General features: G+C 41.4%; 1 protein-coding gene and 1 gene segment (V, D, J or C); both read left to right on the top strand.

Moving 5' to 3' along the window:
- LOC308050051 (T cell receptor alpha chain MC.7.G5-like) overlaps positions 1–22920 on the top strand; it is a 368535-nt gene that overhangs the window by 275028 nt on the left and 70587 nt on the right. The gene's annotated exons all lie outside the window — the stretch shown is intronic.
- On the top strand, positions 11445–19894 carry LOC308049943 (T cell receptor delta constant-like). The segment is given in 5 exons: positions 11445–11853; positions 17158–17442; positions 18131–18193; positions 18539–18655; positions 19245–19894.

Raw genomic sequence — 22920 nt, 5'->3', positions numbered from 1 at the left:
GGAATTACGCAAATCGGTGGTATCGTCAGGCACCTGGTGGCAGACCCGAGTGGCTGTCCTTCATCAACTATGATTCCTCAGCTACTAAACTCGGGCAGTCAGTGGAGGGTCGAGCCACAGCATCCCGGGACAATTCTCGGTCTGAGGCATCTCTCAGCCTGCGCCTCCTGCGTCATGGGGACTCTGCTCGCTACTTCTGTGCTGTTCACACGGAGACAGGAAATCCAGCTGAGCTTGAACACAAACCTCCCACCAGGCTCCCAGCTCTTTGCCTCAGAACTGTAAAGGAGGTTAATCTCATAGGTGTTCAGGATGGCTCCCAGAGAGTCAAGGAGTAACAGCATACACCTTTCAAATGTTTAATTCTAACAGGCACATCCTAGCCGTTTCCGTCCCCAAATGAGCTCTAACCCTCCTGCATAACATCTTCTGATGTGTCATGAAAACCCTTTTTCCTCTCACCCTCACAAACTGATTCACCTTTTGAAACAAGTTCTGCTGTTTTTGTTAGTTTCTGGCAGGGCCAGTTCCCAGACATGGCACCATTGGTGAGATGTGTGAATAGCCCTGCTCTGCTTTGGGCACAGCTCAGATCAAGTCAGTCCAGCCCACGAGTTTTGCTGCCTGCAATGTGACCAGAGGAAATATGGAAAGTCCGGGGGGTCCTTTTGCAGCTCAACAGGTTCCCCACTCCCTTTAATAATGGGCCCACATTTTCCCTACCCTCATTTCTCTGTGCAGACCTCCTGGCACTTTTAACTGACACTTTGCTTGATGGGATGCACAGCTCTTGAACTCAGCACTGAGGAGACTGTGGACTCCTGTGCCCACTCCTGGTCTCCCCAGCACGGGAAAGACATGGACCAGAGCAAATGCAATGAGGGGCCATGAAGATGAGGAAAGGAGCATCTGACATACAAGGAGAGCCTGAGAGAACTGAGTTTGTTTAGCACAGAGAAGAAAAGGCTGTGGGGGGATTTGTCAGTGTGTGTAAACTCTGGATGCATGGAGCAAAGAAGATGAAGCCAGAGTGTTCTCAGTTTTATCCAGTGATAGGAGATGTGGCAAGAAACACAAAATTAAAAGCCATTTAAATGTAACCAAATGGGTTTTCACTGTTGAGGTGCCTGAGAAACTGAAAGGGCAATGTCTCAAACATTGTGTCAAAACCAGTTCTGCAACATCCAACCACAGGAGATGGGTCATTCAGGATAAGGTGAATTATGATTTACACGTCAACAACAAGCTAAGGAGCCAGAGACAAAGGCTGGCTGGCTGATATATGTGGTGGGGGTGTGTTGATGGACAGGTAGCTCTGTGTTCTGATAGGCCCAGCATGACACTAAGGGAGAAGGCCTGAGACTGCTCAAGACCCTTCAAGGTGGCCTGAGACCCTTCAGGACTTTTTCGTCTTTCACAATCACCCCCCAGTGAAGCCTGCGCAAAAGACCAAAGATTATGCAAGCAGTTGATCCAGAGGTCTATAAAAAGCCCACCTGTCCAAGTACTGGTGGCGTACCCACCACCCTGAGGACCACTCTGCCTACCAGTCTCACCCTGGGAACCAAACCAGACTCTGGAGGATCGAGCCACAGTGTCCCAGGACAGTTCCCGGTCTGAGTCATCTTTGTCCCTGTATGTTCTGGACCCCCGGGACTCTGCCCGCTATTTCTGTGCTGTTCCCACGGGGACAGGAAATCCAGCTGAGCTTTAACACAAACCTGGTTGGGCCTAGCAGCGGGTTCATGAGTGCTGAGCTAACTCCGTCGTTTGCCCAGAGAGAGAGGGTCCGTTACTGCACAACACATGATCCTGGGCTTTCTGCAAGAGCTCCTTTGCCCTGAGCCCCAGATGCAGTGATTTATTCCACAGAGGTGGTTCATTGTGTTTCTGTCACCCAAACTGCCTGGCCACTGTGTCTGCCTGTGGCCTCTCTATGCCTTCTACCTGTTCGTTTGTTCCCTGGGTTACCCAAAGGACTTGGACTTTGGCATCATAATAGCCTTGCAACATAATTGCCCACTTCCCTTGATCCTTTCATGTGCCATTTTCTTGTGCCAGTGAGACCAAAGGAGTGGGTGAACAGCCTTGATATTGTTTCAGCTGCATTTCAGAGTGATGAGATGAAGCAATGACATCTGCGACGTCTGCAGTGTGGTGGCAAGCAGGGAATACTGGGGCCTTGTGATGCACTTACAGCTCCAACGCCTCCTATATTTATGTGGCTTGGTATCGGCAGTGTCCTGGTGGACCCCTGCAGTACTTGCTGCAGAGCAAGGGCCAGGGAGGCTCCTACAGCCTCAGCCAAGAGGTTTGCCTGCCAGGCTGACTAGAGCTCTGGGATGCTGGGCATCACCAAACTGGAACTGGGGGACAGTGCACTCTCTTACTGCACCTTGCAGGGGCCACAGTGAGAAACACTTGGGGCATGCCTGAACATCAGCTTTCTCCCCTCCTGCTGTCCCCTCCTGCATGTTCACAGGTGTCACAGCCCATCTCACTGGCAAGTCAGTGAATGGGCTGTGCTTGGGCTCAGAGAGAGGTGGGTTTCATCATGCCTGACTGCTGTCAGTCATCCAGAGGATATGACTCTTTCAGTTGGAAGGGACATACAATGATCATCTAGTCCAACTGCCTGACCGCTTCAGGGCTGACCAAGTTAAAGCATGTTATTAAGGGCATTGGCCAAATGCCTCTTTAACACTAATATTCATCAAGCACCTCTCTAGGAAACCTGTTCCATGGTTTGACTGCCCTCTCAGTAAGCTAATGCTTCCTAAACCTGCCATGGTGCATCTTCAAAGCTTTCCCATGCATCCTGTCACTGGGTACCAGGGAGAAGTGATCAGCACCTCCCTCTTCATTTTGCCTCCTCAGGAACCTGTAGAGAGCAATGAGATCACCCCTCAGCCTCCTTTTCTCCAAACTAGACAAACTCAAAATCCTTAGCCGCTCCCCATAGGATGTTCCTCCCAGCCTTTATGGGGGAAAGTCTGATACAATAAAACTGAGCAGTGCAGGTCTGTGGGTAGAGAGGAGCTGGGAAGAGGTGAGCAGGAGCTGCCCATCCTTGCTAGCTGTACAGGGACATAGAAGTACTTAGAGGTTTCCATGAGGGAACTTAGCATGCCCTTTCCTGCCTTCCATGCATTGCATGACTGAGGTTGGAAGGGACCTCCAGAGGTCATCCAGCCCAACTGCTCTGCTTCAGCAGGGCCAGCTAGAGCCTGATGTTGAGACATCTTTTGAATATCTCCAAGCATGAAGACTCAAGCTTCCTGGGCAACCTGTCCTAGTGCTCACTCACCATCACATGGAAGAAGTGGTTTTTAACATTTAGAGGGAGTCCTTGAGCTATTGTAACCTGTTTGTCCTTGTTTCCTGGGGCTGCAGGTGCCTTTTCTCAGGTGTAGACAGAGACCTCTGGCCCCACAGTAGGGAAGGTCTCAGAGGCTCTCATGCTCATCTGCCACATCTCTGTCATACCCATCACCAATAGCAGCTACATTTGGGACTGGATCCACCAGACTCCTGGCAGAGACCTGCATCATCTAGTGCTGAAGGTTCCTTTCACAGGACTCCAGCACATTGTTTCTTCCTTCCAGACCCGAGTCACCAGCTCTGCAGAGCCCTCCAGGAACTGACTCTCCCTGGAAGTGCTCTGGCCATCAGCTGCAGACCACCTGCCACCTATTTCTGCAGCACCAGAGGGCTGGAAAAGGACACGGTGCTTGAAACACAGGCAGGGCCAGGGCAGAACTGGAAGGAGGAATTTTAAATCCAGCTGGTCTTTTGTGGTTGCTGCAAGGTAAGATTTTTCCCAGACTTCTCAAGACTAGTCTGGGCTGGCTTTTTCCAGAAACAGGCACAGAGCAGCAGTCTCTCACAAGAACACACAAAACCATGAACATGCTATTACTTTCTTGCTTTCTTCTCAGTCTTTCTCACAGGCAGAAGGTGACAGGGAAAGAGGTTTGTTCTTTTGGAAGAAGTGCAACAAGCATTGAAAAAATTAAAATTTGAACATGGAAAGACAACTTAATTGCATTTGGACACCTTACATTGTTCAGGGAGTCTTAGAGCAATGTTGCAGCAGTGCATAACAACAGTCAATCAGTGGTACCCGAGAAAATGGGCACTGCACTGGAAACTACACTGCCAAGATGATTTTTCCCAGGATATGATGAAATTTTTTTTTCTCCATTCCTAGCTTCAACTTCATGTGAATAAACACACATGTCCATATTCTGAGAACTGAACATTCATTTCTGTATTTGGAAGTGTAGATTTTCATGGAAGTGCATTTGCTTGTGTGTCTCCATATGCAAATGCATCCATATGCTTTTACGCATACATCCATTGCCTTTGAATAATACCCCAAGCCCGTCAGTATTTAAGAAGAAACTAGACAACACCCTCAGACACACGGGGTGACCTGTGGGGTGTCTTGTGCAAGGACAGGAGTTGGACTCGATGATCCTTGTGGGTCTGTTCCAACTCAGGACATTCTATGATTCTGTGCCCTGAGTGTCCTATACAAACTAGAGATACGTGGGAGGTCAGTTATCCCCAAACATTGCCCTGATTAAGACATTTGGCTCTGTGGAAGAATTGCTGCTGTGGATTTATGGAAGAGCCATTCAATACAGTAGACTGCCTGCCGGGCCAATGTCAGATGTCTTGTAAAGGCTTGTCCTGGTTTTGTTAAAAAACAAGTTTCTCTTTTAGTGAATTTGCCTGTCAGCTAAAGCTTCATATCAGCTGCATTTTCCTGGAGAACCAGATCCATGTTTTGGTAAACATAGCAATGGAATGCAAAGTTATCAATAAGCATGGATGGACATCTCACGAGAGGGGCGACGAGAAACTGGTGACCAAGAAACTGACCAACGGTGTATAACATCCCATTCACGTGAATACTTCATATAAAAGTGGGAGATCACGAGGATCTCGTCCCTTTTCCTTATGGCCGACATTAGGAGAGGACCTTACTAGTCATCCCTGCGAACTGAGGCTAGTGACAGACTGAATCCAGCTCCGGTTGGCTGCAGAGTCCAGTCCAGGACTTCGGGTGCCAGTTCTGCAGTTACTGGGACTTTAAAGATTGGTTTTGTATATTTTGTAGTATTTTCTCTATTCTTATTAGTAGCATTAGTAAAACATTTTTAATTTTCCAACTCTCTTCTCTCTGTCCTTCTTTCCCTCCTGATCGCCTGTGCTGAGTGGAAAGGGGGAGAGAGAGGGGCAAACAGGGGAAGGTGGGAGGAGAGGAGGTTAACAATACATCTGCCAGGGTTTTATTGTCACCCCGCAATCTAAACCCTCGACAAGGCTATAAATAGAAAGCAAATACTACTTTATTTCTTCTGTTACTACCCACCTTTCTTGTAGCTTTCATCAGTACAGGGATTTCCCCAAGCAGAAATTATAGGTCTCATCTTAAATCACTACTTTTAGCTGTCCTCTCCATTGTGAAGGTTGTGAGCTACTCTTTGGTCTTAAATATCTAGTTTTCTGAGATCACCTACACTGTCTCCAGGGAATTCAGAACCAGTAACATTTCTGTCTTGGTCAAATGGTTGAATTGAGTGATTCTGTCCACAGAAGAACATAATTGTGTTAAAGTAAAAACTGAGATATTTTTGAGGCAAATTAGAATTATTCTGGAAGTACCAGGATAGTTTGTTCTGGATAGAAGCAGTGTAGACCTTTCAGCAAGGGCTGAAGGAATTCAAACAACCATGCATGCACCAATAACTTGCTAGCAAAAAAAAAAAGAAATGTGTAGAAATAACAACTAGTTCCCCTCTAAAATGTATCTTCATCTACTTAGGACACTTTTCTAGAGGAAAAGAGGCTCCCTTTCTTCTCTTTTTCCTCTGAAACAGAACTCAAGGAGAGGTCTTCAGTATCACTGAAGATCTCTCTGACATATCACTGGTGATGCTGGAGCGCCTCCTGTGATTCTTTGCAGGGGATAAACCCGGACAGCGAAAGGAAAAGGCAGAACTCAATTTTAAAATGGAACAAATCCAAATTTGTGGCTTGTGGGAGGCTGTGAAGACAGGTGTGTTTCTGTGGCCACCCAAATGGAAGAATGCTGTTTAACTGCATCTGAGATCTGGGTGACAAGCAAGGAGTGGTCTCACTGCTTTGAGAAGATTTGGCAGCAACTGAAGGATGTGGGAGAGGCACCTGTATGCACCCAGGCCAGTGCCAGCAGCTATTTAAAGCTTGTTCATTTTATCCTGCCAAGAGTTCAAGAGCCTGAAAGCATCACATCAGCTGATTTGGCAACTTAGCTGGAGGACTGAGGAAATAAGGAGGAGAAAATAATTTGACACAATAAAGGGAACAGCAGATGAACATGTCTGGAATTAAAACCAGTGATTAAAAATGGGAAATACACCTTTGTACTTGGTAACAACAATAATGCAAACATTGAGTAACACAGCAGGGAACCAGACAGATTTGTGAACAGGATGAAATAATGCTATTTCCTTTTGTGTCTTAGAAATGAATTTAAGGATTCAGAAACTGTTCCACAGTTTCAGGTAACTGTTGATCAAAATCATTAAAGTAAGATAAAAATAAAATTAAACACCAACTTTAGTCAACCGTAACTAGATGTTCCTCACCTTCAAAGTTAGCTGAAAACATGAAAGATCCAACTCAGTGTTCAAATAATCTAGTTCACGAAATCAAACAAATTAGGAAAATGATGCATATAATTATGAAAAAACTTCCAAGACCCTTATAAAAATGACACTCAAACAAGAAATATTATTAGGTTGGTGCAAAAGTAATTACGTTTTTGGACCATTAATTTTAAATTATTTTAACTAGTCTCAAACACATCTTTATTAATCAAAATAAGAACCATTACAATCAACACATTTTCACCAATGAGAAATAGGTTTGTTTATTCCTGTGAGTCTAAAAATCTGTGCTTTGGGATTTGACAAACTCTTGGAAATAATTTTCTTCATCCTGCTGGTTGTGAAATCGTTTTCCATGCAAAAATTTGTCAAGAAGTTTGAAGAAGTGGTAGTTGGTTGGCAAGAGGTCAGGTGAATCGGGTGGATGAGCCAAAACTTTGTAGATCAATTCATTGAACTTTTGAAGTGTTGGTTGTGCGACGTGTGGTTGGGCATTGTCGTAGAGAAAAATTGAGACCTTTCTGATGGCCCATGCTGGCTGCAGGTGTTGCAGTTTTCAGTGCATCTCATTGATTTGCTGAGCATACTTCCCAGAGCATATTACTTAATGGTTTTGCTGGGATTCAGAAAGCTGTAGTCGATCAGACTGACAGCAGAGCACTGAACAGCGACCATGATGTTTCCTTAATGCAAGTTCAGCTTTGGGAAGTGCTTTGGAGGATCTTCTCCATCCAGCCACTGAGCTTGTTGTTGCTGTTTGTCATATAAAATCCACTTTTCATCGCACATCACAACCGAGAAATGGTTTGTTGTTGTTGTGTAGAATAAGAGGAGATGAGACTTCAAAATGATGATTTTTTTGATTTTTGGTCAGCTCATGAGACACCTAGTTTTCGAGCTTTTTCACCTTTCCAATTTGCTTCAAATACCGAATGACCACAGAATGGTGGAAGTTGAGTTCTTTGGCAACTTCTCATGTAGTTGTAAGAGGATCAGCGTCAATAATTGCTCTCAATTGGTTGTTGTCAACTTGCAATGGCCAGCGGCTATGCTCTTCATCTTTAAGGCTCTCGTCTCCTTTGCAAAACATCTTGACCCACCACTGCACTGCATGTTTGTTACCAGTTCCTGGGCCAAATGTGTCGCTGATGTTGTGAGTTGTCTCTGCTGCTTTATGACCCATTTTGAACTCAAATGAAAAAATGGCTCAAATTTGCTTTTTGTCTAACATAATTTCAATAGTCTAAAATAAATAAAAAATAAACAGCAAGTATTAAGTCCAAAACAATTAAAAAAAAAAAAAAACCAACAGACCAAACAAAGAAACAAAAACCAACAACCAACCAAGCATAAAGTGAGAAAAGAGCATTAAAATTATGTATAACATCCACCATATTTATTTAAGAATGTATTCTAATACTGAAGAGCAAATTTCAACAATGCAAAAAACTGCAATTTCTTTTGCACCAACCTAATAAAAATCAAATACCTGAGTAAATAAGCAGCTTTAACACATTAAGACAGAGTCCACTAAACTGCTATCAGCTAAACAAAGACAACTTTTGAACACTTCATAAACATGGACTCATTTCTTATTTGGCTTGAAAATAGGCTTTTAGAACCTAAATAATTGAAGGTCTAGAAAGAGTTAGGAAATGTAGAATGAAAATAAATTGAAAATTAATAAGACTTGGGCAGCTGGCCCCCAGATATTCTTTAAAATATTTCACCCTAACTCTCTTGATGTCTGTTAAAAAACAAACCAGTAATCAGGTCCTTCAAGTGAGAACAGCTCTAACAACTCAAAAGGAACAATATTCCCTTTTGGCAACTATGGGCAATATTTTAGTGAGAGATTAATATGATCCTACCTGCCAAAAAAAGCAATGATGATGATACTTTTAGTGTCTAGCAACCTCTCTGGAACAGTATCAGATTGTTCAGAAGTAGAACAATATAGAAGAAGAGGAAGAGGAAAAGAAAGCCCAGCTCTTCAAAGGACATGAAAGTGGAGACATCACCTGGTACTGAAAAAAGCATGTGTTTTTGTAGAGCTGTCTACCACTGTGGGGACTACGTACCACAGTGATTGAAAAGGACTGAACCACTATACACAAATTGTCTTACTCACTGCCTTGTCTTGAAGGTGGAAACATGGTGCCCTGTGTAGTCTCTTTTTCCTTATGCACACACACAAATTCAATTCCTATAATGACACAGACAGCAGGAAGACCTCTTAATGCAGGGCCAGTTTCCCCAACATTCATTGTCAGATCCTGGATCCTGCAAGGGACATAATTTTACACATCTGACTGTCGGCTCAGGTTGAGCAAGTGGGTATTAGTGGACTGTGTATTAGATGTTTTCATTTAAGCTTAGAATTATGTTCTTCTGTTGGTCTCAGAGTACAGAGAAAGTAAGATTTGTTCACACTTTTTTGGTAAGAATAAAGATCCTTTAGCTTCATATCCAACAGTGATCAGAAGCAGATGCATGAAGAACAAGAGCAGGAGAATAGAAAGGGTACTTCCCAGTAGTAATCTCCCTGCTATTTGACATCAGAACGAGAGTTCGAAATCATGTTTGGTTCCTTTCTGTTTACTTGATACGTGGCAATAATGGAAGATCAGCAAGGAGAAGAATTGTAACTACATGCAAGTGACTGCAGCTGAGGTGCAGAAAAAACACATAAATGTCAAGTAGAATCTCTGTATTTGGATAACAGGCCTGTGAAAAAAAGTCTTAAGGGCACCTTATCATGCATCCTTGAAATTTCTTTAGGCAAAAATCAGAGCAGTGTGGTAAACTGTACCTACATGAATCCCTGATATACAGGCGAAAAAAATCAGGCTTGTTGATCTTCACCAGGGCTGAATTCTGCAGTACCTTAGTCTCTGCTTGTGTGACCTCAGCCTGGGAGCTAAAGTGCCATTTTGGAGATCCCCCAGTTAGCAAGGTAACAAAAATCAATTTGCTCTTTGTGTTGCACCTGTGGCTCGTGGTTGTTCCTGCAACCTGTCTGCATCCACTCACACACCTCGGAATCCTGAAGGTCGGACTTATCTGTAAAGACTGACTCAAAGAAGGAATGAAATGCCCCAGCTTTTTCAGTGTCTTTTGCCTCCAGATCCCCTACCCTAGTCAGCATTGGGACCACATTTTCCCTAGCCCTCCTTTGGCTGGTGATGTACCTCTAGAAACCTTTCTGTGGCCCTTCAGATCCCTTGCTAGATTCAACTCCAGATGCACTTTAGCTTTCCTAACCCAATCCCTACATGATCAGACAGGGCTTCTATAACCTTCCCAGATCATCTTCCTCTGCTTCCAACTCTTGCACATTTCCTTTTTGAGATTATTCAGGAGCCCCTTGTTCATAATTTTGGCCTCCTGCCAGCTTTACTTGACTTACTGCTTCCTCAAGATGAATGATTCTTGAGCTTTAAGAAGCTGATCTCTGAAAATCAAGCAGCTCTCCTAGATCCCTTCTCTGTCCAAGACTATAACCCATGGGATTCTTCCAAGTAAATCCCTGAAGAGCCCAAATTCTGCTCTCCTGAAGTCCAGGGCTGTGGTCCTGCTTTTTTCAGGGGCCGCCAGCAGACAAATGCTTCTCCAAGCACTTGTGGCAGCAGCCAAGCACAAGGCTCCATAGAGGCCATTTTTTTAAAAAAAATACACTTAGTTTTCTTTCAAAATTATAAAGAACTGAGACACTTTATGCATTGGCTACAAATAACCCACAGCTTTCCAGCCAGAAGCTCACAGAGTCCCATGACCCCGCGGTGGGACATAACCAGGGTCGATGTGCAAGTTCTCTGCCTGCAGAGCTGGGGGCAGGCAGGACAGGGCAGGACTGAGGAGGGTGATTTGGGGTCTCCCAGCCCACACACAACCACCCACATCAATTCAGGATCAGAGTTTGAGGTCCCAGCACCTCAAATTGCTGGAAAGGGCTGTCAGGCATAGGAACAGGCTGCCCAGGGCACTTGTGGAGTCACCATCCCTGGAGGGGTTTAAAAAGCATTTAGATGAGGTTCTTAGGAACACGGATCAGTGTGAGAGTTAGGTTATGGTTGGACTCAATGATCCTGAGGGTCTTTTCCAACTCAAATGATTTTCTGGTGCCCTGTATGGCCCATGGTCAGTGGGCTCAGACACCTTGTTTGACAGAGCTCCAAGCCCCTGTTTTGCTATGACAGTGCTAAATCTATTCTGTAGTTGCAATTCTTTAGGTGAAGAATGAGCTTGGCATAAGAAGTCACAAGCATTTGCCTACTTTCTCATCTTACCTAAAACAGCATGAAAACTTCCTAAGCCACCAAATGACCCCCGGGCACTAACTCTCAGAGCACAGATCATGCACAGTCCTCATGCTCCTGAATGCTGAAACCAAATTTGAGGTGAAAATGTAGACAGCTTCCTGCAGCACAGAAGGATTTCCCTAAATATTTTGAGATGGCACTAAAAGTATTAATTTTTATCTTTTCCCCCTGCTTTTTATTCAGCTCAACTCCAGGAGACTTTTCAGAGGTGTCATGTAATTCCAAATTGTTGGTATTATTGTAGACCATTCTTTTAAAGCCATATCATGTTTCTTCATGTAGTATGTTAGGACAGAAACCACTCAAGATGTCATGTGACTGCCTGTATAATCCAAAGTTCTGTGTAGAGAACAGGAAGAGACAGTTTTTGTAATGAAATGTATCACTGTGACTGGGGGCTGGAGTACCACAATGACATAAACAACACATGGCTCTGTACAAAAACCCAAAGATGGAAAAAAGACCATATATTTTGGAGGAGAAAGGAGATGGATGAGTGAAATTATTAAGGAGACAAATACAACCTTATTTTCATGCTTCTATTTATCCTGGAAATATAGAACTCACAGGGTTTCTGAAAGATGGAAGAAACTGAGAACTTGGAAATCCTTTATTCAATCAAGCTATTTGAAATCATTGAACTGTTCAATTATTGTTTTTCTGTTTCCCGTTTTGGAAGAAAATGTGGTTCTGGATGCCCTCATGGGATTGCACACAGGGATAATTAGGAAAAATATCCAGCTTTTGCTCTTCTGTTTTTACACCACTTTTGAATACCATGAGGAAAGAGTTATTTATTGAACTAAATAGTAGCAATGTGGGAACAGATAAGCTTGTATTTGGAAGTGGGACCACTCTCACAGTTGAACCAAGTAAGTATCATTATTTTATTTCCAAAAATTATGTTAAAATTAAGGTGGGGGAGGAAAAAGAAATCTAATGCTTTGGGTTCACTCTAAGAATTTTCTGCTGGAACAATTCATAAATTGCACTCTCTCCAGCCAGGGTTTCAAGCTGAATCCTCAGGCTGTATCTGCTTAAGAAGGATTTGGAGGAATAACTGGGCTACCTCTATATATCAGCATTACTCCATGATCCCCAAACACTTGGTGGGCACTACTTAAGTTTAACATGTTATAATTTATTTCCAGTCCAGATAGCTCTCTGTCCCAAATTTACTATGAAGTGTCCTATCCTCCAGTGAATTTTCACCACCTCATTTTGAGCAGGAATGCACAGCTCAGTGAAGAGCTGACACCGGAGAGAAGTTCTGAGAAGTTCTTTAGCTCTCTGGTATGACAACTTAGTTTTTGACACTGGCACCACACTGATAGTGTCACCAGGTAAGTAATTCCACTGGTGCAGAGACAGAGGAGGCAGGAGTTTAAATATAATTTTGCTCAAATTTTCACAGCTGCCTTGTGTCCAAGACCACTCAGAATTAATGAAAATTGGCTACCAAGTTGCCTAGGCTTTGAAAATGCAGCTGTGGTGAGCAGAGATAACAACATAACAAACCTTAGTTCTTCCTACCTTTATTTGGAACTTCATAAAGTACAAAAAAGGTGGATGTCACCTCAACCTTTTTGGGGGGGCAGTGTGAATTTTGGGGCAGTAGGCGAGTGTGCTAGGTTGATCTTTGTTACCCTGAACATCCAGGTGCATACCTTAAGGCTTGTTATGATGCTTTTGGAGATCTGCATGTCCTCTAAGTGCTGCAAAAATGTCTCCTGTAATTTTACATACCTAAAACTTCCTTCTCTCATTCCAGAAGGACATAGTGCTCTCTTAGTTGCTGCCCAATATCTTTCGAGGTCTGTAGGATACATGCATGGGAATAAATGTCTGTTTTGGAACAATTTAACTCCACCCCCAATTCCAAAGGGACAAAGGAATAAAAAGTTATTCTGAAGAAAAATCTGTTCTTTCCAAACAGTGAATCATCAGTTGTAAATGTAGGACCACAAGAAACTGCCAGATTCCATTGTTTTAACATCAGTCAATATTTATTTGTAGATGGTATTTGTCAAAAAAAAAAAAAAAAAAAAAAAAGTAAAATATAATATAAAAGTAAAATATATAATAGAGAAGACTAGAATTCCACAAGAAAAAACAACCAACAAAACAGTCTAAGAGCCGGCAGGTAGAAGACTGAGCAATGGCATTTCCAATTCAGACATTTACAGAATTGCTTAGATGATAGTCTGTCTCACAGAAAGTGACTGATATTTTTTTTTAAGAAAAAGTTTAGCATGTTGGTTTTCCTGCTGACAAGAAAAGACTTGTTTCTAATTAGCTGAAGGTAGCATTGCTCATTGATTGCAGGAAGATATTATTGGTTTAAGGAAATATTTACAGTCCATTACTCAAAATTCTGAAACATCTTCACTGACTTTCAAACGACTCGGGTTAGACAACAATTCATCTGACAAAATAAAGCTATAGCCTTGTCTTCTCCACTACCCTGAAATCTTTAAATCCTTCTATTTTTCTTGCCTATCTGTCTTCTCTGACACCTTGATGCAAAATTACATGAAACTTTAGCTGAGAGAGGTTTCCATGCTGTTCAGTGATTTCTCTTTTTCAGGATAGGATGACATTTTTAAAGATGCACAAAGCCTTTAGAGTTATATTTGACAGTAAAAGATAATAGGCCTTAGCCATCTAAGAAACTCAGTGTCTGTTGAAATAATCAATAATTTGAAACCAAAATGTTCAGAATGTGACCCCTTTGTTGCTAAATTTAGATTTCACAGGATCACAGAATCACAGGATGGTTTGGGTTCAAAGCGACCTCTGGAGGTCATCTAGTCCAGCCCACCTGCTAAAGCAGGTTCACCCAGAGTAGATTGCACAGGATTTCTTTGGGAGATACTAATATGCATTTGAAAATGCTAAGAACGGATGTACTTTATTACCTGAATCTTTTGAGAATCATCAAACATGAAATTACATTGAAAACATCCATTAGTAGTTACCATAGGATATTCAAGGCATATTCTCCTCTTGATGGCTTAGTTAAGGACAGATAATGTTTTTGGTTTGGTTTGGTTTGTTCTAGATAAAACCTTAATTAAGAAAACTAAGGCCCATCACATTGTGGAATAGATAGCTCTTTCCATGACTTTGTAAGTTTAAAGGAAAAAAGAATATAACTTTTTTGTGCTAATAAAATGCTACTGCCAGAACATGATATAAAAATCCCTCCCAAAAGCAAGCAGTGGCAGGAATTTATGGCTGTATTTTCAGGTAATGCAAAGTAGAGGGATTCAGCTGAGGCTTCTGGAGTCTTGTGTAGAAATAGTTCTGCTTTAACTACAGTTGCACAGTGTGCACTTGTTTCTGCTGAGTCTCTTAATCAGTGAGTCATGCCAGAGAAGCGACTTGCTGGTACACTGGCTGTTGGCAAATACTGGAGATCAGGAAACATGAAAGGCCTTTAAAGATCTTCTCAGATAACAAAGAATGCACAGTACTAAGAAAGTCTGGCAAAACCATGTTACAGCACCTGGAAAGGAAATGTATGTCAGAAGAAAAGCAAAATGAGCCTTTTTTGATTTACATGTCTTAACTGTGTGTAACTGCTGCTCTGGTTTTTGGGAAGGGGACTCAACTGACTGTGGAGCCAGGTAGGTATTTCTTGTGCTTTAACCTCTTCTGAGTTGTTATTGTTTGGATTTTCACTTTTTTTCTTTTTCTTCCTCCTAAAATTCAGGCAGTTGTCCTCTCATGTTTTAAAGCCACTAATTAGGCACTTTCTATGTATAACTTCTTGATATGCACTTAGAAAATTTAAGTCCAAAAACATGCTGATCATATTTTTGGGGATTTTCCAAAGAATCTGGGATCCAAAATGGCAAGTCCTGGCTGCTATCATGCTGAATTTCCTTGGGACCTAACAGCTGTCCTCTTACTGAGGCGTCCTAATAACCTTTTCATAGTAATGGTTAGATTTCAAAACCATACTTGAACAGTCTGAAGGGAACTAAAGGTCTTGTGGAGACTGACATTTAAGTTCCTAAGAATTTCTGTTTGTCAGAGTTAGAAAGACGACACTGAGGGGACAGAAACATAATATACAAAAGCATTAAATAGAATCTTATGCAATGTTTCTGTACTAGTTTAATCTTACTAAACTGCTCACAGTTTGAGTTTACCTGAATAGGTCAAATGAAGTCAATGAATGTTGACTTGGAGTCACGGAGTTGTGCCTGTTTCCATCTACCTTTTATGTATTTATGTATTTATGGATGTATTTATGTATATAGGTATTTATGTATATATGTATTTATGTATTTATTTATTGTCCATGAATTTATGGTAGAGTATTGCTTGGCTTTCACCTAACTTCAATATTGAAGTTTGGGTGGTGAGAGAAATGGGGTAAAATCGGTGCCCCTTGAACAGAAATTGAAAAAATAAAAGATATTAGACCTGAGGAATCTCTTGTCCAGGCTGCAAGGCAGATGCTGTGCAAAATCCAAGGCCTAATGCACCCTTTTTTAGCAAAAAGGCCCATCAGGATGCTTCTGTCAAATTGGATGTGTAAATCTTTTTTGATGTGTCCCAGCCTTTCCAAAGCTGAGCCCTTTTTGGCAATGAAGGCTATTAGATTATTCCCTTCATTGTCATGTTTTTATTACAATTCATGTTGCTAATATTGTTCTGACATTGGTATGTGGAATCGCCCTAGTTTCTCCACATATGTCCTGAGGGCAAAGATTTTATCTTTTTTAAAAAGACTTGTTTTCTGAAAAGACATCCCCTTCAAGTATGAACAATCTTACTTCATTACTTGCATGTCGTATGAGAAATTCTCGGAGGAAGCTGATGCTACATGGTTGAAATTCAGGTTTTTGCCATTTTCAAGCCTTTGTCATTCAAGTATATTGCTTGGAACTGAGAATTCAACTTTAAAATTATTTCATAACAGAAAAAAATACATCTGAATGTTTTGGAGTAACTCTCCTGAAAGATGCATGAGAGAGAAAGGATACCAAATCCTATGAAAACTTGTAAGCATCTTTTAGGCTATTTTAAAACTCCAGTTTTAGGGCACATTTTTCATTCCTCAATGTTTGTTGTAGTGTTGTACCTAAAGAATCACCACTGATGGTCATTATACTAATCTAAGGAAGACTGTAAGAGGGCTTGTCCAGGGATGTCAAGTTCATAGGCTTTGAGGTGTTCTTCCCTTCATTTTATTATACAAATTTTGCATTATACATCTACCTGCCACTGGAGCTGTGGGACTAACAATATGGCACAGCACGTGGATGAGAAAGGTCACACATTTAGAACAGGCACAAGAACTTCTGTTGAACTGACTACCAATCATGTTCTCTTTCATAGTCTCCAGACTGGGTTGGAATATCTTACAACATGTGCAATGTCTAGTGAGGAAAACCTTCCCCACAATTGATAGTTCTTGACCTTATCAGAAACTCCTGGAGAAGTGGAGATAAGCAATTCATAGACTTTTATTGAGTCTTTCCTATTTTCTCACCTTAGAGACAAAAATCCTTACTGCATCTGAGCACTTGTTATTGAAAAAAAACAACCTTGTCCCCCACTCCAGGAGCTGTATTTCATTTCCGCAAATAATGTCACTCATTGGAGGAACCTTGCACAACAGGGAAGCAACAAACTGACTTCTCTTTGCCCTAATGCTCTTGCTATGGTTAGGCCTTTTAGCCACATCAAAACAAGATTTGGGGGAGGGGAGGGAGAGTAAAGAAAAACCAGTTATTCCCTCATGTCTCATGCATATACAAGACAGTCCTTGACAGAAGTGTTATTTTTAGGAATCAAATTGTTGAAAAAGCAGAATACTTGGACGCTTGTAGTGGCATGTATAGAATTTCTCTTCTCATTTGCAGGTCTCTCACAAAATAAAGAATTCACATATAGGCACAAGCTTTGGCAAAAGGAAACTTAAAATGCTGTGGAATTAAAGCTTCCTTAAAAAATCTACTCTCATAGACCCTTTCTGTCTCTGATCTGGTCTTCTAGAAGCAGCAGCAAGAAATAATGACCCCAGAAAATAAAGGCAGTTAGTAACTGACAATGCTAGGGCCTAGTCACAGTTGGAATATATATGAACTTCAGGTGACTTAGCACTCAGGCAAGCGTTTTGCAATAAAATAATTTTATTACTATTATTATTATTTTTTCAGCCAGTCAAAAAAGTTCAGTCCCAGAAGTCATTGTGATGAAATCAAAGAAACTGGAAGATGATGGCAGAATTGGGAAAGCGGCTTGTTTGGCAAGGAATTCCTATACAAAGAATATCAGCTTGGAGATGTCCTCTAATAAGGTCGTATATGAAATAAATACACCCATTTTGACATCGGAGGGGTTATACAATACAATTCAAGTGGTCAATGTGACAGAAGGCACAGAGGTGACCTGCTCGGCCAAGTTCAACAACAGCACCATTACAGCCAGCACAACATCGTCAGGTACAATTTTGTGGTACAGCCACAACTTATTTCTAAATGTAGCATATTCTAGAGCTTGCTGTTTCTCCTGCTAGTAAGTATTGCCCTGGCTAACCAGCATAAGTGAGAAAGACATCTGGTACATAAGCAGACAGAGCTGAAAGTTATTTTAAATCATCTAAAATAAATGGTCTTAACTGTTTGAGAACCTGGAGTTGCTTTTTTGGGAGGAAAGGAGTGGGGCATGGAAACACAATTTTTTAAAAAAACGTACGGTTACTTAAGACTAAATACTTCAACACACAGCAACAAACCTCCTAGAGCACAGCATGAAATAGTCTTTCTAAAAACAACAAAAAATTAAAGTGGTGGTGTGTTGTTTTGGGGGGCTTTGTTTGTTTAGTTGGTTGGTTTTGTTTGTTTGTTTGTTTGTTTGTTCCTAAGAAAAGAAAATATCTTGGGGGACTGTTTTTGTCATCATGAAGCTCATTCACATAGTAAAACCAACACAACTCAGCAATTCTTTTGTTTCCTAGAATTGCATGGAGAAATTTTCTCCTCAAATTAATGCTAAAATTAGTGATCAATCACCTGAGCCTCAGACTTCACTGACTACATATTCCAATTGGAAGGATCATTTGAATGTTTTGTTAAATCCTTTTTAAAATTTGGATATAGTTTATAATGTCTTTTCTTTATCATGCTACAGAAGAGGAGGCTGAAGAACCAGTAACAGAGAAGGTTTGCAACACCACAGACACCTCTGCACAAGGTTAGTTACCTAAATCGATTGTGAAGTTAAATTACTTTGTCGAAGATAAATGCATGGAAATGTATTTTCTCAGAGGTAGAGGAATCAGAATAAAACATCTTCACAAAACACCACCTGCTTTTTCAAGGTAGGTAGTTTAGTAACAGGCAAAAAATAGGAAGCAAAATCCAGCCTAAACAGACATGCTCCTCCCCTGTTGCTGCCATGTTTCTCTATAATATTTTCCTTTGCTGTTGTTTCTTTCCTTAAAACTATTACCTGTGGGTTTTTTTCCACTTTCTGCCAATATCACAATATCCAAATCTAGTCCATGATCTCTCCCATCTTTTCTCTGTCACTAAGCAGATAACAAAGTGGAGAAAGCAAACATGTTGTCTATGGCTGTGCTGGGTTTGAGAGTCCTGCTGGCAAAAAGCATCGCCTTCAATACACTCATGAGTATCAAGTTGTTTCTTTTCTGAGGTAAGGAAGCACATAGCTTGCTATGTACAAATACTGGAAGCTTATGCCAGGAATGAGCGCCTGTATTTGTGTACTTCTCTAACACCACAAGCAGGGATACCACTTAATCTGCTCCTGTTTCTGTTAAATAACTCTTGTAGGAAACAACAACAACAAACCAAACAAACCCCAAAATACAGCCCCCCTTCTCCCCCTCAAACCACAAACAAAACAGCACCTTCCTGTACAAAAAGCTCAGTGCTTGGTGGCTGGTCCCCAGATTTTCTTTGCAGCAAATTTGCTTTCATCAGGTATTACCTGAAGTGCCTAAGACATCTCATTGACAACTTCAAATAGCAGAACACAAAGCCTGGAGAAAAACCAAGACAAAGAAGGAGTCAAAAGCAAGGCTTCCAAAACACAAACATGTGAAGTGGTGGGAGGAAAGAGAGAAGAGGGGGAGGATTTTTAAATTAAGGTATCCAAAGAGGCAAAAAATAGTTCAGCCTAAGTTGTGTGAGTCTACTTGTCTTAAGCTGACAGCTACCGAACTGTGGCACATAGGCCCAGTTGCATTAAACATAGTCTAAAACAGACTTTGCTCTTCCAGATGGTGGGGAAGCAAGGCAACAGTGATCTGAAGAACAGCAGGAGAGAACATGTACCCGCAGCACAATGTCTTCAACAGCCAATATCAAATCTGCTGGCAGTAACCATCCGGAACACAACACAGCACCCTCCCCTTTAGACATTTTATACGACTGAATCCTGCCTAGCTAGTTTATTTGGTTTTAAGAGCTGCAGCTGCTTTTGCTATTTCTTTTTTTTTCTATGAACTGAGAACAGTGTATTTCTCCTCATCTCCCTGCTAGGCAGAAATTGATCTCCCCATTCTTCTAGCCTTTGCAGCCAACCTGCTTCAATAGTTCTAAAATAATTCAAACCTCACTCTGGATGTGACCCTTTTAAAACACCTTTTACAGCCATGTTGCATTGCTATCTGTGGAACTCTTGTTACGGCTGAGAGAATTCAGGCACAGTAGATGCTATTTATAACTTTAATGTTTTTTAGATAGCTTTAATAACAATAGTTTTCTAGTGTAGATGAGAAGATCTGTGTTGGATCTGAAATGATTCACTTCAACCAGATGATGTTCAAACATAGGAGCATTTCTTTATTAAACCTGTATTTCTTCTGCAAAGTGTATGGCACATGCATTTTTGGTTATTGTAGTAGTGACCAAAATAAAGTTTTACTAAACCAAAATGCTGTGGTTTGTTCTGTGTTTTTTGTTCTAAATTTGGGCTAGAGACTGCAGAAATCCAACTGTCCAAATGACCAGTGAGATTAGAAATGCAGCTTTGATAACCTAGATTTCTTGTTGGTTGAATTTGTTTTTTCTAGGCTTCATACAGGGAAGCAGATTTGGCACATTAGGAAGCCGCAGTGAGGCCATGAATTCTAGACTTAGCTTTTGTCTTCCAGATCACTCTGAAGAGACCTCAGCAAAATATTTTTGCAGCATAGCAAAAAAAGACACACGTCAGTTAAGAGGTAGCTTTATATGAGCATGAGAAAGGAAAATGAACATAAGAGAAGAAAATGTGCTGGTTTTTTCCACTCGTTGATACTAAGAAGTGGTCAACAGGAAATAATGTATGGTGGTTTAATGAAGCGATAGTTTCCATAGCAACTTGGTTATTAGTCAAAAAGACCCCAACACACACAGTCACTGACTCATCTCTCTCTCACAAGCAACAGGCAGGATGCTGTGGTCAACATTTTTGACTAAGTCACACCATGCAAGATTAACTCCCCCTTGTTTTGAAAAACAAGTTAACCACATCCTGAAGGGGAAATAAGTTTTTTCACATACTGACTGACTTACTGCTGCCTTCAAGACAGCCTCTGCAAAGTGCATAGTAAGGTCGGTTTAATTAAGGTTAGGTTAGTCGCTCAGACTCTGCAGACACCTGGAGGAAGACCCTCACCCTATGCAGAAGATAAGTGAAATTTGCATGGCAAACCTTATTTAGTGCATTTTAGCACTGTAATGTAAATCAGGAGGACTTGTTCACTAGTGTTTTTGTCCTCATTTTCTGATGAAACACTGAAACTTTTAATCTTCTACTCCATACCCTTTCCCTTTCTTTCAGGCAAAGCTCAGCCTTGGAGTACCATATCTGTGTCTGTGCAAATCGAGGAATGACATTTTCCTGAGAAGCCTTTGGTTGTGCCTGAGAACTTTAGCAGGATGAAAATCCTGCAGCATTTCACAAGCAAATAGAGGGATCTAAAGTAGTGTGACTACCTACTCATACATAAATGTATCAGGCAGATATGGACATCAGTCTTTATTGTTTCAAACACCCAATCACATTGGCATAGGACACCAGAGCCTCCATTTCTATTGCTAAGAGATTCATGACCTGAGTGATATCTCCATGGTCGAATTGTTCAGACCTGCTTGTGCACCACTGGGAAACCAAAACACCTGTGCCCTCACCAACCCTCTAAAACATCAGTCACCCAAGTCTCTGTTACTAGGTCTCCATCAAAATAGAAGAGAAACTGGTGTCTTTGAAAAGATGGTATGAAGTTTTCAGCTCTGTGGATCATGAGGAGGGAATACTCATCCATCAGTCTCTTACCACAGTCTTTCACTCACCCACAGTGACCAGAATGACTCCCCATTAGAGTTGGCTAGCCTGGTGTGCAGGCCTGTGGCTCCCCTAATATTTTCTTTTGGGTCAGACTATGTGAATTAAGAGATCTGTGTCACAGCTGGCCAAAATACTGTTTGTGATACATGATGATGCCAAGGATGGATACTGAAGACAGCCCAGGCATCCTCATACTGAAGGCATACTGGGCACAGTCTGGTTTTCTCACTTTATCTGGAGGAAACAATTTTGTTGGCTATGTCTCACCTCCTTCTGGAAGGAAAGGATTAGCTTCCTGTGACAATGAGCAACCTATGCTGTCTTAGACTAACTGAAGATAAGGAGAAACTGGGAACATTGACATATCACTCCTGTCCATCTGACTACATCGTTTTTGCCTAAGGGAGTATTCTTCAACCTTAGGTCTGGTCTAGGGTTAAGCAACTGTTCCCAACACTGTTGCTGTTCTCAGAATAAGAACAACCTTCTGAGATCCATTCATCCAAAGCAGAAGCTTGTTTTTAAGTTCCTCCAAACAGTATTCTCTCTCCACCCAGTGTTAGAGCCTAGAAACAGCTGGTGTGAACATGTCTTCATATGCAAGTGCATATATCCAAGCTGCAGAGTCTGTGGATTTATGTCTTTCTTTGTTGACATTAATGCTCATGGCTCTTTGCAATGGTACATTTCTCTCTATCTTCGTGTCAGGTCCTAAGGTTCTATCCAGCAGGTGTGGGCCATGCTAAGTTACACAACAAATGTACCTGCCTCAAGGTTTGTTTGAAGTTTCAGATTTACACTCTTTCTCCTTAATTCAGCCATAAAAGAAGATGTTCATCTGGTACATTCCATTTAACAGCATGCCCATAACCACTAAATCTATAATTGAAGTCTACTAGAAGTTTCTAGATAAGGTTAAGAATACTTGGGAAGGATCTCATTAAGAGATCACCGAAATTATCACTCGAGCAAAGAGAATCAACAAGGCAAGTCCTTCACTAGTGAAGTTCTCCACAATTTGCTCAGAATAACTGCTCTAAGGTGTCCTCCCACTTTCTCTGCCGTGTGTCAGCAAGGGATTTTTTTCTTCCCTTACCTGGTACATTGCTTTATGAAACCTTCCGTCTGCCATCAACAGAAGTTGCAGCTTTAAAGGTAAAAAAAGTAAAAGGTAGGAAGAAGTCTGATGTTCATGTGCTTATTATTCTTATTCAAAGCATGCTGGTTGCCTGCACTTCTCCTCTGCCTCCTGCTTTCCAATACCAAGAGATAGGATGGCAATTGAAGAAAACACCTGCAATTTTAATATAGAAAGTCCTGAGGAGTCCGAACCAGGTGCAAAGTGAAGATCTAACAGATGAGTCACAACATATCTGGGGGATTGTGCCCTTTCAGCATTGCAGCTGGTGCTGCAGGACTGCTACAGATGTCCAGATTGACGCAGAAGACAAATAGTGTCACTACCTAGTTTGGAATCCTGGAAAAGGACTCTCTTGAAGAAGAGTTTTCTTTCTTCTGTGTACCTTGTGATCCTAAGATGTTCATTCATAAGACAGGATAAGGAGTGAAGAGTTTAAAATGTCCTCAAGATCTGGTGTAATTGGGCAACTAAAGGCCTTCAC

Source organism: Nesoenas mayeri, assembly GCF_963082525.1.
Source record: "Nesoenas mayeri genome assembly, chromosome: 26".
Classification (NCBI taxonomy): Eukaryota; Metazoa; Chordata; class Aves; order Columbiformes; family Columbidae; genus Nesoenas; species Nesoenas mayeri.
The sequence above is the reverse complement of the archived record's forward strand: the minus strand, read 5'-3'. Positions and strand labels throughout refer to the sequence as shown.